At 42.0% G+C, this 12055-nt stretch overlaps 1 non-coding gene and 1 pseudogene across 1 annotated transcript; both read right to left on the bottom strand.

Annotated features, from left to right (window-relative positions):
• Positions 1-9558: 9558 nt before the first annotated feature.
• LOC100664602 (etoposide-induced protein 2.4-like) lies at positions 9559-11840 on the bottom strand (annotated as a pseudogene).
• Positions 11462-11543, bottom strand: TRNAS-AGA (transfer RNA serine (anticodon AGA)). Its single transcript has one exon. It is a non-coding gene; the product is annotated as a tRNA-Ser (tRNA).
• Positions 11841-12055: the final 215 nt, after the last annotated feature.

The following is a 12055-nucleotide window of genomic DNA, read 5'->3' on the forward strand; positions in this document are numbered from 1 at the left end:
AATGCTGTGAGTTAATTAACCTTTAGCTTTATTTCGGAAACCCTGGTGGCCTACTTGTTAAGAGCTACTTCTGCTAACCAAAAGGTAGGCAGTTTGAATCCACCAGGGGCTCCTTGGAAACCCTGTGGGGCAGTTCTACTCTGTCCTATAGGGTCACTTTAGTCGGTATCGACTCGATGGCAATGGTTTTTTTTTTTTTTTTTTTTTTTAATTTTTGTTGGTACTTTCATCTTTGCACCTGGATCCTCATTCCTTCCGAGCACTCACTCAACATATCTTTGTATTCCCCTGCACTATCTTTTGTGCCTTTCTGCAAGCTTCATAGGCACAAAAGAACTTTTTAAGACGACAATCAGAAGACTATTCAGAATGTTCAATCCCGCGACTCTCCCTCATGGTGGACTGGAGCTGACTGACACTCTGGCATTTGACCGAAAAACCCCTTGAAGAAGCCAACAACTGCTGGAAGATCTTAGAGTCTTTTGGTCCGGAAGGAGTTTCCTTCCCCCCACCCCCACCCCTTCTCCTGGCATAGCTACGAGGTAGGGTCCAATCCAGGAACATAAGAATTGAACATAATGAATTTTGACTTGTGAAAACTCAATGTTTTAAAATGCCTGCAGATCATGCTGGAAGTTAGTATCAAGAGTAGTCTCATTAAGTCTGGCTGGCAGTGGGGTATAACTCAGTGGTAAAATGTGTGCCTAGCATGCGTGAGGCCCTGAGTTCAGTCCCCAGCCATCTCCATATATGTTTTCTTTCCTCACCCACGCACATCTGAATATCGGTGATTTTTTTTGACACTTTCCCCATTTTTCTTTTTGTGAATACCTTTTCTTGTGTTTTTCCATCTCACAGAAAGGAGAAATCATTTGATAATTACTGGGACCATGGTCCTTGAGACTACTTGGGCCTCCCAACCTGACTACTTAAGTACAACGAAGTCAGGGACAAACTGGAGTAAAAGAAGGTGCTCAGTCAGGATCTGCTGACCGTCAAGCAACAGTATTCCACCACATCAAAGAAGGCCTGTTCTCCTTTACTACAATTTCTCATATTTATTAAGGAGTAGGGAAGAAAAACTCAGATGGAAAGAGGGAGGGAGAAATGACTGTTGGACAAATTCCTTTTGAATCTTCTTTTTTTCCCTCACCTGTGCCTGTGTCAATGGACAGATAGCAAGTTCAGGAGAAAAGTTTCTTTCTGATTTTCTTTTCCCCATTCCTCCTACACTTCCTCACCCACCCACACAATCTTGTTGAGCAAAAGTCAGTCCAATCACCAGTTTTGGAGATCTGTGATCCCAGCCACAGGCAGCTCTGATCCCAACTCTTTGTTAGTGGTGAAGAAGTATTTGGATGTCATCCAGAAGAAAGGTATTTCTCAGGAAACCTTGAGTCTTCCAGAAGCCACAGTTGAAAAAATCATTTCCGGAGATGGAAACAGCTGCTAAATAAGCTCTCTTCAAGTCACAAAAGTCTTGGGCAAAAAGAGCTGCATCTTCTTATGGAGCAAACACCCTTAATCCACTTTCCTTAGGAGGAAGGGTACTGTCTTACCTCCCGCATTGTAGAGAGAGCAAAGGAGATATAGGCAACCCTGGCAGGCTCAAACTACTTCCTCACCATCCAAATTCTACACATCCTAAGGACCTAGTTCCAAACCTTCTTTCTTCTTCTTTTCTTGTTCTTCCACACCCACACCCACCTCCTGCCTCCTATCTTCCCCTTCATTTTCTTCATCACAGAATGTGTTACCTTCACTTTCACTTTCCCAGCCCCCCTTTATCCTGTCTCCAGTGCTTCCTCCTAGAGAAAATTTCCCAACAGCTCAGTTTACTCCAGTTCCCTCTGCACCACTTCTGAGGCTACCAGTTCTCAAACATGGCTGAAAAATGGGAACATCTGTGGAGACCTTTCAGTGATATAGATCCCACCCTTTCCCTATCTAATGATTCTCAGTCCATTCAGGATCTACAAAGGTGGAGTCGGGAATACATATAGTCACAAAGTTCTCGGGCAGTTCCCCGTGTTTGGGAACCACAACTTCCCGCCTCTAAGCACTCATGTCAGCTACTTCCCAGCACCAACTAAGCCCCAGTTGCTTGTTCATGGGAGGTTAGGATAGAGGAGATGACTAGTGCTGGGGAGGAGCCGAAGAGTTGACATATGTAATGTATTCCAATATTCAGGAAGATATAAACCTCTCACCGGGGAAAAATATCAAAATGAAAACTAAAAGCAAGAGAAGACACATTGATAAAGGATTACCTCCTAAAACTCATACGTGGGTTGGCTGACACTACAAATTTTGTCAAGAAGCTGAAGTTTTTATTCTTTTAGCCTCTGTGATGGCTGAGGTTTGAATGCCTGTCCAGGAGCACAAGTGGGCTCTTACAAAAGATTAATACACTTGCAGTTCTTGCTAATCCCCCAACATGCCTCCGTCATGCTTCTGTGTGGTTCTCAGAACTAGAGCTGCAGCTTCACAAGAGAAAGCCACTGCTTGATTTCCCAACCAAGGTTTTGGACTCCAGGTCTTGATAGAAGAGTGATTGTCTGTGATACCATATATTTCCTGTTTTTCACTTAGGATTTATTTTTTCTTTTTCCATTTGCATCTAAGTTTCCTGAGACAACTTTTTGGGGTCCTACTTTTTTGTATTCTTAGCCTAGAATTATCTGCTGTCCCTCTGGTACCCAGAAGTAGTGGAGGTGCCGGACCCTGGTGTGATGATTGGAAAACTAATATCATGAAAACTGTATGGAGAAAAAGCAACAAATTTGGAGTTTCAAGCTGAAGCCCCTTGAATTAATGCTGGCTGTGGCTCAATGGTTAAGCTGATCACCTGCTCACTGAAAGGTTGGTATTGGAAACCAGCAGCGGCTCCTCAGTAGAAAGATGTATCATTAGGCTTCCATAGATTGACAGCCTTAGAAAAACCCTATGGGGCTGCTATGAATCAGAATCCACTCCACAGCAGTGAGGTTTTTTTTTGTTTTTTATGCATGCCCGTGGCTGAGACTTCGATGGCGTAGGGTTTAACTGTTCCCTATGCCTGGAAGGAGTCCTGGTGGTGCAAGTGGTTAAAAGCTTAGGTGCTAAGCGAAAGATTGGCAGTTCCAATCCATCATCCAGTCTCTACAAACTCTATGGGGCAGTTGGGTTTTTGTTTTTCCCTGGGAAAGGAGTTCCTAGGTGGTCTTAAATAGTTAACACTTGCTTGCTGCAATATTGGAGGTTCCAATCACTCAGAGGCGCTTAGTGATCTACTTCTGAAAAAGCAGCCATTGAAAACCCTACACAGGACAGTTCTACTCCAGCATACATGGGATTACCATGAGCCAAAATCGACATAAGGATAACTGGTTTCCCCTGGGAAATCACGTTTAAATATGGATCCCTTTTACTTTATGGAGACTTATTTCTCACGGTTTTTGCCTGCCACCTGAATGTTCTTTGAGACAATATCGGAGCTCTAAGCCAAATACAGTGAGATTATGAAGAGCTGGAGGAAAATGATGTCTGTCTGGAGAATCTGTGCTTGGCCAAGTGGAAGATGACCCTTCAAAGCCATGTTTCACTGGGTGACACCGTGAACCTGTCAGGAGTCAAAAAGAAAAAAACCAATCCCGTTGCAGTCCAGTCGATTCCGACTCACAGCCACCCTATAGGACAGAATTGAACTTCCCCATAGGGTTTCCAATAAGTGGCTGGTGGATTTAAACTGCCTACCTTTCAGTTAGCAGCTGATCCCCTTAACCACTGTGCAACCAGAGTTCTAAATCTCACTCCCACAACACAGTGGGGAAGAGGAAGGAAGGACAAGGATGGATCTATGGACCCAGGCATGCAGTGCACAATGGATTAGCAGCCCATCGCCTTAACCACTTGGTCACTTCATCAGGAGTCAAGTAAAGCAGAATCAAAGACAAGGAAAGGTTATGCACTCAGTCTTGACCTGAAATGATTCAGACATCAGCATAACTAGAGGTAGCCCAGGAAGAAAATTCAGAAGGGGGCTCTGTGGTATAGTTGCTTAAAAAAAAAAAAACTATCCACAGGACCCTTTCAAACCCCCCACCCCTTATCTGTCTTTCTATCTCTTTAATAATAATACATAGTGGGAGCTTAAGGTGCAGGCTTTTGTTTTGGGTGATTGAAGAGATTCCGTTAGCATCTGGTTCTTTTCTCCCCGTTCTTGTCATAGCCCTTCTGCTGTCACAGTCACCTTAAAGGATATAGAAGCTCATAGCATAGAAATGAAAGAGCATTCAAGGAAGTCCATTGAGTTGTGTTTTTGCTGTCTGTGTGCACAGGAATTGAATGGAAAATATTAGGAGAAGAGAATTTGTATCCTTTCAAGATTGGGTTTAAATAGTGTTGAAGCAGAGAAAAAATGTAGAGGTGTGGAAGATGAAAGCCAGAGGCTCATACATGCAAAGGATGTGCTCTACCGCTGAGCTACATACAGCTCATTCCTGAAGTGCTGCTGGCTAAATTTTATCTAGAACTAAGTGTTATTTCCTGAGATTCATGCTCCTTGAGAGTTGTGGTAGTGTTGATCAGTGTTAAGAGGCATAAGCAGCTGCTTTAGGCAGGAGGAACTGAGGAACCAGTGGGTGATGCTGATTCTTTACAGGACTTAAAAGTGAATGCAGAAGATTGGAAAGATGTGTTGGATAAATAGGCACAAGAGATTTCCATGGTGGCTTTTGTACAACTTCGAGTTGTTAAAAGTCTCTGGCTTGTATTATGGGTGGCAAAGAATCAAGTCCCCATTTTCAGCTCTTTTGATTTCCTCTATAGCTGTCTTTGTCTTAACCTGAAGCACAAAGCTAAAGAAATTAATCTTTTGGCTGCCTGAAAGTCTTCACTATATTTACTGTTTGCTCAATCAGAATGTATGTACCAGATTTGATGGAGGAAAGGAAAGGCAGAGAAAACCACATAGTGATGCATTCTGCATTTCATTATAAGGGTCTTTTCTACTAGAGATATCAGATAACTCTGGGCCCTACCAACAATTCAGAAGAGGAATTCATAAAGCATGAATGAAACAGTAGCTTCAGGGTTTAGAGAAAGGCGAATTATAAGAGTAAGATAGAAGGTAAATAGACAGGATTTAAAGTACAACAACAAAAGTGAGTGAAGCATTTATTGGTTTGAAAAAATTTTAAGCCATTTCCAGACAGAAGGGGTTACAGAAAAGGGCATTTTGAAAAAAGTGGGGGTAGAGGGGCATGGGAGGAAGTCTGGAAGGGAGAGAAGGTAAACTCATATGAAATTCAAGATACCTTGGAACACACTAGTGAGAATGTTACACAGTGAACTCAGGATAATACTCTGGTCTCCACCCTTGGATTTGTGAGTGAGAGGGTGGATAAAGACTGAAAAATGCACTTTAAGATATGGGAATTAGAAATTCTTTTGTGATATTTGTGGAAAATAAATGAGCTTGCTCCAAGACTCTTCTAGAACCCTGAGATTTATCATGGTTTAAACTCAGTTCTTTGAACTACATAAGAAGACTAAGGGAAAATTCATTTCCTGGTGTTACAGAAGCCTAGAAGATGGGTCCTTCTGCTCAGACTTTCCAATTATCTGGACACAGGTCTTTGAGAAAGAGAAATAACATTATTGCAATGCAGAGAGCGAGGATCGGGGAGGAAGCTTGTCAGATCTGGCTCCCTGAGCTATTGAGAAGCACGGCTTTTATGTGATTTTGGCAGCAAGATGGTGGTTGCACAAAGGCAGCCAGGATACAGGAAGTGCCATGGTTCTTCTCAGACCTCTCACTTCAGAATAGGGTCCAAGTGATTACTTTCCTTCTGATTGGTTCCACCTGTGGCTGCATCCGCTGTTGAGGTCAATTAGTGGTCACAGCTGGCCCTTCTGTGAGTGCTGGGTGGGCCAGTTCTGACTTGGGCGGGTTTAACAACTAATGGAAATTTACTGGCATTAGTAGGGTCAGGTTACAATCGTACCAGATTTCTAGAGCCTATTAGGTTTTTGTTATCCCAGTTTGCACATATATGAGACTTTGCCAATGTTCATAAAAATAACATAGAGTCTTTTTGAAATTGGCAGAACATGGCTTGTCTGTCAGACTTGTTCTTTCAGTTGGCTTATGGAATTTGTACAATAAGAACAAGACATAGTGTGTGGTAGGTTTCACTTATGGAGAAAACGAGAGTGTCACACACAAAAGTGATGGGGATGTGTATATGTTTGTCTGTGTGTCTGTGTATGTATGTGGAAATGCTAGATAGTATCTTGGCTGTTTAATGCTGTAAAAGCAATATGTGTAATGTCAAGCATCCACCATTATGTACTTGAAAAAGACGGTTGCAATGAAGAAGTCGTTGGTCTTGCAGAATTTTATCACGCAATATCCGGCATCATTTCCATCACCAAGGCCATTTTTTGCAAAAACCAATCTTTCTTTGTTTCCAACTTTTGCGTTCCAATCCCCAGTAATAATCAAGGCACCTTGACTGCATGTTTGATCAATTTCAGACTGCAAAAGTTGGTAAAAATCCTCAATTACTTCATCTTTGGCATTAGAGTTTTGTGCATAAATTTGAATAATAGTCCTATTAACTGGCCTTCCTTGTAGACATATGGATATTATCCTAACACTGACAGCACAGTATTTCAGGATAGATCTTGAAATATTCTTTTTGACAATGAATGAAACATCAATCCTCTTCAATTTGCATAGTAGACCACATGATTGTCCAAATAAAAATGGCTGATACCAGTCCATTTCAGCTCACTAATGCCTAGGATATTTTGAGTGCCTTCTAACCTGAGGGGCTCATCTTTTGGCATTATATCAGCCAGTATTCTGCTGCTATTCACAAGGTTTTCACTGGCCAATTTTTTCAGAAGTAGACTGCCAATTCCTTCTTCCTATCCTGTTTTAGTCTGGAAGCGATACTGAAACCTGTCCACGTGAGATGAATCTGCTGGTATTTGAAATACCTGTGGCAAAGCTTCCAGCATCACAGCAACACACAAGCCAGCACAGTATGACAAACTGACAGATAGATAACTGACCATCTGAGGAATAGACTTGACAAGTTGTGGGATGACATCATACCTGAAAAAAAGCAAGAGGTCATTAGAAAGACAGGAAAGAAAGAAAAGAGCAAAACAGATGTCAGAAGAGAGTCTGAAACTTGTTCTTAAACATAGAGTAGCTGAAGCGAAAGTAAGAAATAATGAAGTAAAAGAGCTGAATAGAATATTTCAAAAGATGGTTGGAGAAGACAAAGTAAAGTATTATAATGAAATGTGCAGTGACCTGCAGTTAAAAAAAACAAAAGGGTAAAACATGCTTGGCATTTCTCAAACTGAAAGAACTAAAGAAAAAACTCAAGGCTCGAGTTGCAATATTGGAGGATTCTATGGGGAAAATATTAAATGGTGCAGGAAGCATCAAAAGAAGATGGAAAGAATACACAATCACTGCATCCAAAAAATTGGTCAACATTCCACTATTTCAGGAGGTAGCATATGATCAGGAATCGATGGTACTGAAGGAAGAGATCCAAGTTGCACTGAAGGTGATGGCAAAAATCTAGGCTCCTGGAATTGACGCAGCACCTATTGGTATGTTTCAACAAATGGATGCAGCACTTGATGTGCTCACTTGTAAGGAAATTTGTAAGACAGCTACCTGGCCAACTGACAGGAAGATATTCGAATTTGTGCCCATCCCAAAGAAAGATGATCCAACACAATACAGAAATTTTAGAACTATGTCATTGATATAACATACAAGTAAAATTTCACTGAAGATCATTCAAAAGCTGTTGCAGCTGTGCATCAACAGGGAATTGCCAGAAGCTCAAAACAGATCATTGCTGATGTCAGATGCATCTTGGCTGAAAGTAGAGAAGACCAGAAAGTTGTTTACCTGTGTTTCATGGACTATGGAAAAGCATTTGACTGTGTGGATCATAACGAATTATGGATAACATTCTGAGGAGTGGGAATTCCAGAACACTTAATTGTGCTCATGAGAAATCTGTACATAGAGAGACGGTCATTTGAACAGAATGGAGGATACTGCGTGGCTTAAAGTCAAGAACAGCATGTGTCAGGCTTGTATTCATTCACCATACTTATTCAATCTATATGCCGAGAAAATAATACAAAAAGCTGGAACATATGAAGAAGAAAGCAGCATCCGGATTGGAGGTAGACTCATTAACAACCTGGAATAAGCAGATGACACAACCTCGCTTGCTGAAAGTGAAGAGGAATTGAAGCAATTACTGATGAAGATCAAAGACCACAGCCTTCAGTATGGATTGCACCTCAATATAAATCCAAAAACCAAACCCAGTGCCATCGAGTCAATTCCGACTCATAGCGACCCTATAGGACAGAGTAGAACTGCCCCATAGAGTTTCCAAGGAGAGTCTGGCAGATTCGAACTGCCGACCCTTTGGTTAGCAGCTGTAGTACTTAACCACTACGCCACCAGGGTTTCCCACCTCAATATAAAGAAAGCAAAAATCCTCACAATGGGAACAAAAGCAACATCATGATCAATGGGGAAAAGTTTGAAGTTGTCAAAGATTTCATTTTACTTGGATCCACAATCAACACCCATGAGAGCAGAAGTCAAGAAATCAAATAATGCATTGCATTGGGCAAATCTGCTGCAAAAGACTTCTTTAAAGTGTGAAAAAGCAACGATGTCACCTTGAGGACTAAGGTCCACCTGACCCAAGCCATGGTGTTTTCAATCTTCTCATATGCATGTGAAAGCTGGGCAATGAATAAGGAACACCAAGAAGAATTGATGCCTTTTTTTCTTTTCTTACAAAGTTTTTCAAGTCTGGGGTGGGGGCTTCTCTTTAACAAGGAGCCCTGGTGGTGCAGTGTTTAAGAGCACCAGTGCCAACCAAAAGGTCTGTAGTTCAAATCCAAATCCACCAGCAGCTTCCTGAAATTCTATGGGGCAGTTATACTCTGTCCTATAGGGTTGCTATGAGTTGGAATTGACACATAACAGCAATGGGCTTGGTTTGTTTGTTTTCCTTTAAGAAGAGGGGTTTTTCACAATCAGTTGTCATTTTTGTTATTTGCCTTCAAGTCGATTCTGACTCATAATGACCCTATGTACAACAAAACGAAACCCTGCCCAGATCTGTGCCATCCTGACAATCATTGTTGTGCTTGAGTGCATTGTTGCAGCCACTGTGTCAATTAATCTCATTGACAGTCTTCCTCTTTTTTGCTGGCTCTCTGCTTTACCAAGCATGATGTCCTTCTTCAGGGACTAATCCATCCTGTTAAGAGGTCCAAAGTATGTGAGGCGAAGTCTCACAATCCTTCCTCAAAGGAGCATTCTGGCTGTACTTCTTCAAAGACAAATTATTTTTGTTCTTCTAGGAGTCTGTGATATATTCAGTATTCTTTGCCAACTCCATAATTCAAAGGTATCAATTCTTATTTAATCTTCCTTATTCATTGTCCAGCTTTCACATGCATATGAGGTAATTGAAAACACCATGGCTTGGGTCAGGTGCACCTTAATCCTCAAGGTGACATCTGTGCTTTTAAACACTTTAAGGGGTCTTTTGCAGCGAATTTCCCCAATGCAATGCATCTTTTGATTTCGTGACTTCTGTTTCCATGGGTGTTGATTGTGGATCAAAGTGTTGCAGTGGAACAAGAGAGACCAAAACCTAACCCAAGTTACAAAAAACACGACAGTGACAGCTGTAAAGGGAGTGATCAGGAGCAACTGAGATACCCCTTCACCCACCACATCCAATGTATGTGCTTCACAGAAAAACAACAGAAATAACAAATCCACAAATTACAACAGCTAGCTTTACAAAATCCATTCATCCAAGGGTGGAAGGCAGGGAAGGGAGGTGGGAGGGTAAATGGCACAGACAGACAAAAAAAAAAAAAATGGCACGAGGTCTGGCAAATGCTAGAAAATAGCTACAGAAAAACCTGTGGTCTTTTCAGACTCACGGCCTTAAAATCCACATACTAGTGTCAGGAAGATTCTGCTTAAGTGCACCAGAGACAGAATTCCAATTCCTTGGAGAGAACAGAATATGTAAAGCACCCTTGGCAGAAAGAGTCCTATCTTCCCTGGGTCAGGGGAGGTGAACAGGGAAAAGAGCTGCCACATCCTCCTTCCAATCCTACCCGTTCCCTGTGGGTGGCAGGTGAAGTCAGTGGCCTACAGCTGCATTAAGTTTGGCAGGAGATGGATGTGGTGAAGGGAACTTCTCTGCAGAGTTTGAGCACACTGCAGGTAGACCATTTTATGGAAGGGTCTGTTAATAAGACCACCAGAGAGAAGAGGCTTAACTTAAAAATGATACACTTTGCCAGGGGCCTTTGCTCCATTGGTGCTGATAAATGAATAAAGGAAAGAGGATGGAGAAGAGGCAGCCACTGATAATGTATGAGAACTGCGTTGCTGTGAGCAAAGCCAAGGGCAAACCAAATCCAAAGTAGGAGGGCCAGTTCCTTTCTATGTTTGACAACAGCTAGTGCATTTCAATTCCTTTATTGAATCAGTATTATTCAAAGCAGTGTAGTGAATATAGAAGGGACATATGCAGGAGACAAACCAGCTGAATAACAGGATGGATGAAGAGACTCCCAAACTTCCCTTGGAGAAGGAAAAGAGCCTGCGGCAGAGGTTGAAGAGCATATCAGCAGTTGCTTTCCTGACTCTAGGGAATGGGTGAGGCTTCCTCCCTGATACCTCAAATGCCTGGTCACCTATATTTTGGAACCAAATGACATTGACAACTTTGCTAAGCACCAACAGGGGAGCACCCAAAGAGCACTGAAAATTGACGTGAGGAAGAATTCCAGCCACGATCAAACATCTCCATAGTGATAGAAGAAAAGTTCACCAATAATTTGTGCTGTTACTGACTGAATCACAGGAATAAACATTTGATGAAACAAGAGGAGACTCAAGCAGAATATTCCTCCATTCCAAGCGCAGCACTGGAAAATTCTACCAGCAATACGTGGCTCACTTGTCTTGTTTAGGCTCTGTACTCTGGGGTCCTTTCTGTGTCAGGTCGCTACTAGCCTTCTTCTATGCTTTTCCTCCCTCTTTTACAGTATTGGAGCGCCCAGCTTCGAAATGGTATAGATACCCCAGATGGAGTCCTTGATTCCCCTGGCAAGGCCCTGGAGAAATGTTTTGACACCGCCAGCCATCTCTTCACCGCCCAAACCATCAACGAGAAGTGCCTCAAAATCTCTTAAGAAGGCAGCTCTGTCAAGGGCCGGCCGGTTCGGCACCTTCAAGGGTGAGGGCCGCACGAGACCTAAAAAGCAAAACTAAAATAAACTAAAAACCATCGCTGTGGAGCCACCTAGGACCCCTAGTAATCAGGGATCCATGCACTTTCCAAGGAACCACTCTTCCAACACAACACCAGGGCCCCAAATAGTCCGTAGTCGGAAGGATTCAAACCTACGCGGGGAATCCCCAATGCATTTCTAGTTCATCGCCTTAACCACTTGGCCACGACTACAGCTCCCTTCCCAAGGACTTTTTTTCCAACATGGAATTGGACCTATGCCCCTTGCAGCCAGTCCTGTAGCTGATCTGGTGGGGTGCTGAACATCATTAATTATTAAGAAAATGCAGATTAAAACACAATGAAATCATACTCCCCTCCACCAAAATTGCTGAAGATAAAAGAATTGAAAATATCAAGTGTTGCTGATGATATGGAACAACTGAAACTTTCCTACATTGCAGATGAGACTGTCAACTGACACATTCACACTTGTAGACTATTTAGAAATATTGCCTGAAACAAAATATATATAAGACCTATAACCCTAAAACTCTACAGCTGCATTTAGACCCAAGAAAAATGAAGGTTTATTTCTCTTGAACCATATGTACAAAAATGTTCACAGCAGCATTAGTTGTTTTATATGTACATCAACAGCAAAACGAACAAAAAATTGTGATGTACAGTAGTAATACAATGGGATATGACAGCAAGAAAAAAGAACTACTGCTACTAGACACAAT

This window comes from Loxodonta africana, chromosome 1 (genome assembly GCF_030014295.1).
Source record: "Loxodonta africana isolate mLoxAfr1 chromosome 1, mLoxAfr1.hap2, whole genome shotgun sequence".
Classification (NCBI taxonomy): Eukaryota; Metazoa; Chordata; class Mammalia; order Proboscidea; family Elephantidae; genus Loxodonta; species Loxodonta africana.